Source organism: Chiloscyllium punctatum, chromosome 47 (assembly GCF_047496795.1).
Source record: "Chiloscyllium punctatum isolate Juve2018m chromosome 47, sChiPun1.3, whole genome shotgun sequence".
In the NCBI taxonomy this organism is placed as follows: domain Eukaryota; kingdom Metazoa; phylum Chordata; class Chondrichthyes; order Orectolobiformes; family Hemiscylliidae; genus Chiloscyllium; species Chiloscyllium punctatum.
In genome coordinates, this window is record NC_092785.1 from 49,959,603 (window position 1) to 49,969,759 (window position 10,157).

The following is a 10,157-nucleotide window of genomic DNA, read 5'->3' on the forward strand; positions in this document are numbered from 1 at the left end:
AGTGTCTATCTCCGTGCTGTACAACTCCACGACACTGTGAATCTTGATTTGCAATTCTAATGTAGCAAATTGCAATTCGAGTATTTGGAGTCAAAGCCAAATCACTTGTTGCTGATTCACTCGATCGAACTTCAGGTCCACCATGGTTCTGTTAATTTCAATTGACGGGGTTGGCAGAGTTTAATGGTTTGGAGATCAGAGTTGACATAATACAAGATGGATGGATTAGTCTAAGGATTTCCGTTCAGAACAGTCGCCTAATATTTCCAGGCAGTGATAGTACTCGATCAGAATTAGAACCCGTTTCAATTGTTTGCCTTGATTTGCCTTGTGGAGAGGCAGGAATTGTTACCATTAACAGCTCAGTTTGTTTATACCAGAGAATGGAACAGCACAAACTCCAGGCAATTGCATATATCAAGTTAAAAATCACACAACACTAGGTTATAGTCCAACAGAATTAAACCTGTTGGACTATAACCTGGTGTTGTGTGATTTTTAACTTTGTACACCCCAGTCCAACACCAGCATCTCCAAATCATGGCATAGATACATGATGGCGGGGAGTTGAGGTTAATTATTTTTGAACGAATGTCACATTTCATCAAGGTAAGTAGGTAAATCCCTACCATCTTCATTCAGTAGTTACTATTGGCTGTGCACTGCCTGAGGGGCCACTGGAGCCGGATTCAATCATCGGGAAAAGCATGGTGAGTGGGACTAGGGAAGGAGCCCATACAGAGTGACAGCTGATGCAGACAATGAGAGGCTGCAGTACATCCCTCTGTGCTGCACCATTCCCTGTGTCCAGCTCTGTTCCAGTGGGTTGCTGCAATCTCATTGATACTCTGTCAGAGACACACTACCGGCTTGTTAGTGACGTACACTCGGCCCCAGCGTAGCTGATTGGTACATTGCTGATCATTTACATTCACTATCAAACAGTTTCATAGAAAAGATTAAATAAATTCACCTGGACAAACAGATCGTTTACTCTGGTCAGAAGATCTGGAAATGACTAGGCAGCAATGAAACTGTCAGCCGTGAGCTATAGGTCTTTGTTCACAGTCAGGCTGATGGTAAATGTAGGAAGCGGCTGGGTCCTAAGGTAGTCAGGGAGACGACAAGTATCGCTTCTCAGCCTTTTGGCTAAGATCATGTGTAATTCTGTTCTTGTCAGTTTTAATATCTGATAAGTCCCTGATTTAGGGACTGAATATTAATCTGATTTTTGCAGGACGAAGTTGTGTCAGGAGCTTGCTCCGATAACTTCACGCATCATCCCAGTATTGCAGTGTTTCGGGGAATGGTGCACGTCCCCACTAAAAAAGGCGAACAGTAGATTTATTTTTTATATGTTGTATTCTTTATGATCCGAATGCGGAAAGCTTTCGGTTAGTCAAGTCAGACTTGCCTTCGTGCTAATCAGCTTGTTCTACCATCCGATTCGTTTGAGTCTTTCTGCGTGTTATGTTCAGCACTCACTCTTAATGTTGTCACTTCATCCCCGGTACATGCTGCCTCTTCCCACCAACTCCAATTCCCAACAACAGAAGTTTTACAAAGTTACCCACCAGCTCTACCTAATGTCAAACGGCATTTCAGAAAACAAAAGGGAGAACATGAAGCTATTGAAGTAATCAACAGTTCGGATTTTGATGATGATGAGAGTCACTTTGATGTATTAAATGAGAGATTTTAAGAACAATGTGAAGCAAAGATCTGATGTATTTAAGGCACAGAGTCAGAGAGATGTGCAGCACAGAAAAAGATCCTTCAGCCCAACTCGTCCATGGCAACCAGATATCCTAACCTAATTTCGTCCCATTTGCCAGCATTGGTCCATATCCTTCTAAATCCTTCCTGTTCATATATCCAACCAGATGCCCTTTAAATGCTGTAATTTAGTTTAATTTAATTTAAATGCCTCCACCACTTCCTCTGGCATCTCATTCTATACATGCACCACCCTCTGCATGAAAAAGTTGCCCCTTACATCCTGTTGATTTTTTTCTGCCCTCTCATGCTGAACCTATGCCCTCTAGTTCTGGACCCCCCACCGCAGGGAAAAGAACTGCTGACCTCTACATTGGACAGAGCGACTGCTGCTCTCTATATGATACACAGGGACAGCTGTTGTCCATATTATACACAGGTACTGCAGTTCTCCAGATAAGACACAGGAACTGCTGTTCTCTTTCTTATACACAGGTACTGCTGTTCTCTATATTCTACACGTGCACTGATAATAGACAGAGGGATTGCTATTCTCTGTATTATACATAGGGACTCATGTTCTCTATATTAGACACAGGGATTCATGTTCTCTGCATTATACAATGTGACTGCTGTTCTTTGTTTTCACAGGGACTGTTGTTCTCTATGCTATACCCTGCTATTCTCAGGAACTATAGACCGGTGAGCCTGACATCAGTTGTGGGCAAGTTATTGGAGGGATCCTGAGGGATAGGATTTACACACATCCGGTTAAGCAAGGGCTGGTTAGGGATAGTCAATGTGGCTTTGTGCATGGGAAATCATGTCTCACAAGCTGGATTGAGTATTTTGAAGAATCACCAAAGAGGATTGATGAAGGCTTTGACAAGCTCCCTCATGGTGGCCTGGTTAGCAAAATTAGGTCACATGGAATACAGGGAAATCTAGCCATTTTGATACACAACTGGCTTGAAATTAGAAGACAGATGGTGGTGGTGGTGGAGGTTTGTTTTACAGACTGAAGCCCTGTGACCATTGGGGTGCCACAGGGATTGGTGCTGGGTTCACTGCTTTTTGTCATTTATATAAATTATATGAATGTGAGCATAAGAGGTATATTTATTAATTTGCAGATGACACCAAGATTGGAGGTGGAGTGGACAGCGATGAAGGTTACCTCAGAGTATAACAGGATCTTGATCAGATGGGCTGCTGAGCTGAGGAGTGGCAGATGAAGTTTAATTTAGGTAAATGAGAGGTACTGCACTTTAGAAAGGAAAATCAGGACTGGGTTTATACACTTAATGGTAAGGTCCTGGGGAGTGTCCAATGAGACCTTGGAACACGGTTCATAGTTCCTTGAAAGGGGAGTCACAGATGGATATGTGAGTGAAGAAGGTGTTTAGTATGTTTTCCTTTATGGGACAGAGCATTGAATATGGGAGTTGAGAGGTCATATTGCAGCTGTGCAGCACATTGGTTGGGCTACTTTTGGATTATTGTGTTGCATATCAGGCTTTCTTTCTCTTCAAAGCATGTTATGAAACTTGAAAGGGTTAGAAAATACATGGGAACAAATGTTCTCGGCAATATGCACATGATCTGCTCTTCTCTATAATACAGACAGGGACAGCTACTCTCTGTAATACACACAGGGACTTCTGTTTCATATACTCAGAAATTGCTGTTTAGTATAGCATACACAGGGACTGCTGTTCACTGCAGTTTAGAGAATAAGTGCTATTCTGTATAATCTAATATTGCAGGTCAAGCGATGACCCAGTGATGTTATCGTTGGACTGCTAATCCAGAGACCCAGGTAATGTGCTGGGGACCCAGATTCAAATCTTGCCATGGCAGATGATAGAATTTGAATTTCAGAAAATTCTGCAAGTATGAGAGTAATCATGATCATGAATCCATCGCTGATTGTTTGAAGAACCCAACTTATTCAGGAATGGCTTTTAGGGAAGGAAATTGCCATCCTTACCTAGTCTGGTCTCCATGTTTTTCCAGACCCACAGCAATGTGGTGGAATCTGAACTGCTCTTTGCACCATTAGGGATGGCCAATAAATGCTGGCTGAGACAACAACACCCTCATCCCACAAATTAATAAAAAAGATAACATTTAACAAACTGGAACAGAAACGATGTGCCAAACCACCACCTTCTGCACTGTAACATGACATTGATTACTACTTGAGGTCCTGTGGGATGTAAATTGTGGAATTTATAATTGATAATTTTGTTCAAAAAGTGTGGAGCTAAATAAACATAGCTGATGAGAAGAGTCGATGTCTCCAACATAAGCTCTTCCTCAAGACCATCTGTTCCTTTTCCAGCACCACACTTTTTGACACTGATCTCCAGCCTCTGCAGTCCTCACTTTCTCCCAGCATAAATTTTGTTGGTGTAGTTTTTTTCTGTGTCTCTGAACTTCACAGTATTCCTGTAATTGTGGTGATTTCTTAAAAGAACAGTTTCAAAGCTCGGCTGCAGAATGGATGGGTTTTGTGCACTAATGAATGTTTATTAAAGCTAAGCTGTTATGTCTCAAAGTCAAACAAATTTGAACTTTTAGAAAGAGATTCACTGAACTCACCAAATTTCTAGCCACTCTGTTTACGGTGAATTTCTAAGGCAACAAAAAGTGATCAACCTTATCCCAAACTGTAATCCCAGTCTTTCAAGCAAACTATATCAGTAATATTGCTCACGTACAGGTGGCAACCAGTTCTATTGTTTCGAAAACATTGCAAAAGGAGTTGAAATGTGAAAGGTGATGCTGATTGGCTAGCTCATCATTAAAATGGCATTGCAGCAAAAACAGTGAGCCGTCAATCTTAATTCTCAGACCCGATAGGTGGACTCTGATTGGTCGGGGTGTCAGCATGGGGATACAGCAGTGGTCGGTTGTCTCCATGATGCATTTCTTATCGAATAAGTGCAATGTCTGTAAAAATTCTGTTTGCCTACATGAACCAGGGTCCTGCGGAATTATATTTGTTGCTTCTAACGCATGCGCAGATGCACCCAGCTGTTGACCTTGCGTGTTTGAAGGTGGTAACCTGCCGAATGATGCCAATGATAGAAATTGTTCTCACGGTTCACTGCACCCACCAAGTCTGGGTTCCCCATGACATGTAAAATCGATGTCCCTTTTCTGTCCTATCATATCTGTTACTGAATCTGCACAGCCTGAATTGGCTGAATACTTTTTGAAACTATTATAATCATATCTAAATGAGTTTTCCACATGCACAGTGAAGGAGTCCCTCATGATTACGAAGACCACATGAGAGCTACGTTTTGAGAGTGACAACATGCCCACGTGCTCTTTCAACATTGCCAGCTTATTATTATTACAGTTCAAATAAGCCATTGAAATTCAGACATACCACTTGTGTCTGATTCAATGTTCACCAAACATCATCTCTTTTTTCCTTTCTGGTGGCATCATGGCTTCCTGGTTAACACAGCACCAGGGTTCTGGGTTCAATTCCAGCCTTGGGTAAATGTCTGTGTGAATATTGTCCCCCGTGTCTCTTTGGATACTCTCCCCAGGTCTGCATGGGTTTCCTCCTACAATCCAAAGATGTGCTGGTTAGGTGAATTGGCTGTGCTAAATTGCCCATAGTGTTCCAGGTTAGGTGCATTAGTCTGGGATAAATGTAGAGTAATAGGAGAATGGGTCTGGGTGGCTTACTGTCTGGAAGATCGGTGTGGACTTCTTAAGCCTATGGGCCTGTTTCCACGTTGTTGGGAGTCTATGATACACATGAACTGAGCACCTTGTGCAGTTGACTTCAGTTCCAATAACAACGTGTCTGACCAAATAGATAGTGTTGCCATGGGATATTCTCGAGGGAAAACTCTTCCTAACATCTTTATTGGTAACCATGCAAAACACATCTCTGATGGCATGATACCTAGCCTCTATCCATTTGCATATCTTCAACATGTAGATGACATGTTTGCGACATTTGAATCTGCATTAAAGAGTTTCTTTATAAAGCTCGATGATCGCCACCTGATGCTAAAATTCACCACTGAAATGGAGTACCCTTTCCTTGATACATTCATTGCGAAATCAGCCAAATTGTTTTTAAACTCCAATAACTGAAAGCCAACATTCACTGGTCAGCATACTTGTTAGGATTCCTACAGGCCCCAAGATCAACTTGTGGGGACCGTCATGAATATAGTCCTCACCATCCTCTCACTGTGTGGACTTGATACTGAGATAGAGCCGATCAAAACTGGTTCTTGTAATAACAGATTCCCAGATGAAACCATCACTCATTGTACATCATAAAAACTCATGAAAAGGCCTGTCTCCATCACTTTGACACTTTGCAGTGCCTTATCAGGTCATTATCTGGGAAAGGAAATGTCATAGAATCATAGAGTCATCGAGTCTGACAGCATCAAGACAGCACCTTCGGCCCATACTGGTCTAGGATAACCAGAAGATAGAACATGGAGCATTACAGCACATGCCCTTTATGGAACTGCTCGGCTAATACAGGAAGTTACACTCACAGAATATGGAGCATTACAGTGCAGTACAGGCCTTTATGCTACCTCTTGTCTAACACCAGACATTAGACGAATACAACATAGAACATTACAGCGCAGTACATGCCCTATATGGAACCGCTCAGCTAATACAGGAAGTTAGATTCAAAGAACATGGAGCATTATCACGAAGTACAGGCCCTTTGTGGAACCGCTCAACTAATCAAGGATGTTTGACTAATATAACACAGAACATTACTGCGCAGTACAGGCCCTATATGGAACCGCTCAGCTAATACAGAAAGTTTGTCTCATAGAACATAGAACATTACAGCACTGTACAGGCCCTTTGTGCAACAACTTGGATTATAAAGGAAGTTAGAGTCATAGAACATGGAGCATTAAAGTGCAGTACTGGCCGTATATGGAACCGCTCGGCTAATACAGAAAGTTAGACTCATAGAACATAGACTCAGAGTCTCAGAAATATACAGCATGGAAACAGACCCTTCAGTCCAACCCGTCCATGCCGACCAGGTATCCAAACCCAATCTAGTCCCACCTGCCAGCACCCAGCCCATATCCCTCCAAACCCTTCCTATTCATATACACAGTTCTCCAGTTTCCTCATTTCCCCGACCCCCCACCTTGTCTCAGTCCCAACCCTCGAACCTTGCTAACCTGCAATCTTCTTCCTGACCTCTCCGCCCCCACCACCACTCCGGCCTATCACCCTTACCTTATCACCCTCACCTTAACCTCCTTCCACCTATCGCATTTCCAACGCCCCTCCCCCAAGTCCCTCCTGCCTACCTTTTATCTTAGCCTGTTTGGCACACTCTCCTCATTCCTGAAGAAGGGCTCATGCCCGAAACGTCGATTCTCCTGCTCCTTGGATGCTGCCTGACCTGCTGCGCTTTACCAGCAACACATTTTCAGCTCTGATCTCCAGCATCTGCAGTCCTCACTTTCCCCTATTCATATACCCATCCAAATTCCTTTTAAATGTTGCATTTGTACCAGACTCCTCTGGCAGCTCATTCCACAGACTACCACACTCTGCATGAAAAAGTTGCCCCTTATGTCTCCTTCATATCTTTCCCCTCTCACCCTAAACCTATGCCGTCTAGTTCTGGACTCCCCGACTCCAGGGAAAAGACTTTGCGTATTTATCCTACCCATGCCCCTCATAATTTTGTAAACCTCTATAAGGTTCACCGCTCAGCCTCCGACGCTTCAGGGAAAACAGCCCCAACCTGTTCAGCCTCTCCCTATAGCTCAGATCCTCCAACCCTGGTAACAGCATTGTCAATCTTTTCTGAACCTTTTCAAGTTTCACAACATCTTTCTGATAGGAAGGAGACCAGAATTGCATGCAATATTCCAACAGTGGCCGAAACAATGTCCTAACCAATGTCCTCCCAACTCCTGTTCTCAATACTCTGACCAATAAAGGAAAGCATACCAAACGCCTTCTTCACTATCCTATTTACCTGCGACTCCACTTTCAAGGAGCTATGAACCTGCACTCCAAGGTCTCTTTGTTCAGCAACACTCCCTAGGACCTTTCCATTAAGTGTATAAGTCCTGCTAAGATTTGCTTTCCCAAAATGTAGCACCTCACATTTATCTGAATTAAACTCCATCTGCCACTTCTCAGCCCTTTGGCCCATCTGGTCAAGGTCTTGTTGTAATCTGAGGTAACCCTCTTCGCTCTCCACTACACCTCCAATTTTGGTGTCATCTGCAAACTTACTAACTATACCTTCTATGCTCACATCCAAATCATTTATTTAAATGACAAAAAGTAGACTGCCCAGCACTGATCCTGGTGCCACTCCACTGGTCACATGGAACATTACAGCACAGAACAGACCCCTTATGGAACTGCTCGGCTAATTCAGCGTGTTAGACTCAGAAAATAGATCATTACAGTGCAGTACAGACCCTTTATGGAACCGTTTGGTGAATACAGGGTGTTACACTTATAGAACATAGATCTATAAGTGTAGTACAGGCCCTTTATGGAACTGCTCGGCTAACACAGGAAGTTACTCTCACAGAACATGGAGCATTACAGCACTGTACAGGCCCTCTATGGAAACACTCGGCTAATACTGGACGTTAGACTCATACAATATGGAGCATTACAGCGCAGTACCGGCCCTTTATGCTACAGCTTGGCTAATACCGGATGTTAGACTAATACAACATTGAACATTACAGCGCAGTACATGCTGTATATGGAACCGCTCGGCTAATACAGGGAGTTAGATTCAGACAACATGGAGCATTACAGCGGAGTACAGGCTCTTCGTGGAACTGCTCGGCTAATAAAGGATGTTTGACTAATACAACATACAAGATTGCAGTGCAGTACAGGCCCAATATGGAACTGCTCGGATAATACAGGGAGATAGAATCATAGAAAATGGAGCATTACAACGCAGTACAAAACCTTTATGCGATCACATGGCTAATACGGGGCCAACTGAGGCTTGTTTCTGTGGTGTAGTGGTCATCACGTTCGCCTCACAAGCGAAAAATATCTAATTCGAATCTGGGCAGAAACTGCTTTGTTCTTCAACTGCCGCCTTTGACAGAGACAAGAACGGAGCTTTCTTGCTTGCTCTCCCATCTGCAAACCTGCCTTCGAATTTGCTTGAACAAATCTGCTCACTTACAGTGCAAAGCGATCGAAGGCGCTGCATTGAGGCTCCAGTGAATGCAGAGGCGACAGAAGAAAAATGGGTTTGCTTCCCGGGGAATTGACTGCGGTGTGGGAAAGTACCCAACTTTCCAAAGTGTCTGTGCTGTCATGATTGTGTTCGCCTCCCGCACGGAAAATCGCAAGCAACTCTACTGTTGCTTTCTGTTCCAGGCAAGTTGACCTTTTACTGGAACCGAATGGAGACTGTTATTTCATCGCTGTTGCGAAACAGAGTCCTACGGTGACTCGACTCGTCGTTGTTTGGTTTTCTGGCCAATGAGAAAATCGTTCCAATGTATTTCGATGTCATATGTTACAGAATTTCTCCCACTTCCTTCATTTCCGTCCTGGATACATCGGAAGGGAAAGGTAATCTAATCGAGACTGCGATTGGTGAAATTCACTTTTTATGGCCCATTCTTATTATATTCTTTCTTTGTCTCTTTGCAGCATTGTCTGGGAAGTGGTGGTGCACTCAGGCTCCAGTATGTTTGAAAGAGTAGTTTGGAATTGCCCTGTTGTTAGTTGTGTGATTCCTTTATGGCTCATGCCACCGGACTGTCTCACATTTAGCATTCATGCTCGCTGTGTCTGAAAATGCATTTGGTTTTCCAGTTTTGTTTGTGTTTCGTGTTAAATGCTTTCTGTTTTGCGATTCGCTCAATACATTACGAATTAACAGGGTTTCTGAGGTAACTTTCAGCTGCAAAAATCCTCAACTGAAAATCTGGGAAACTTTCACGGAGTATGGTCAGTCGGAGCAAAAGTAAGGATGTCGTTCGTTTCTGCAGTGTTTCACAATACTACCTCTCCCGTGAGCAGTCGAACAGACTAAAGATTTTGCCACAGACTGCGACGGTAAGCTCCGCAAAAACGTAATTCTTTAAAAGCAGGTGTGAGCAACACAAGTTATTGGGGTACACCGCGTGGAAACAGATACTTCGGTGTATCTCGTCCATGTTCACCACATAGCCAAAATTAAACAAGTCCCATTAAACAACGAGCTAATGGAAACAGAAAGGTGAAAGGTAGAATGGCTTCAACTTTCAGTGCTGGATGCCACTGAGCCCCAGCCAGGACGGCAGAGGCCTGTTTCTGTAGTGTAGTGGTCATCACGTTCGCCTCACACGCGAAAAGTCCCCATTTCGAAACTGGGCAGAAACTGCTTTGTTCTTCATCTGCAGCCTTCTACATGGAAAAGACAGAACTTT

General features: G+C 43.4%; 1 non-coding gene across 1 annotated transcript; it reads left to right on the forward strand.

Annotated features, from left to right (window-relative positions):
• Nucleotides 1-1,129: 1,129 nt before the first annotated feature.
• Nucleotides 1,130-1,320, forward strand: LOC140468694 (U2 spliceosomal RNA). Its single transcript, XR_011955803.1, has one exon. It is a non-coding gene; the product is annotated as a U2 spliceosomal RNA (small nuclear RNA).
• Nucleotides 1,321-10,157: the final 8,837 nt, after the last annotated feature.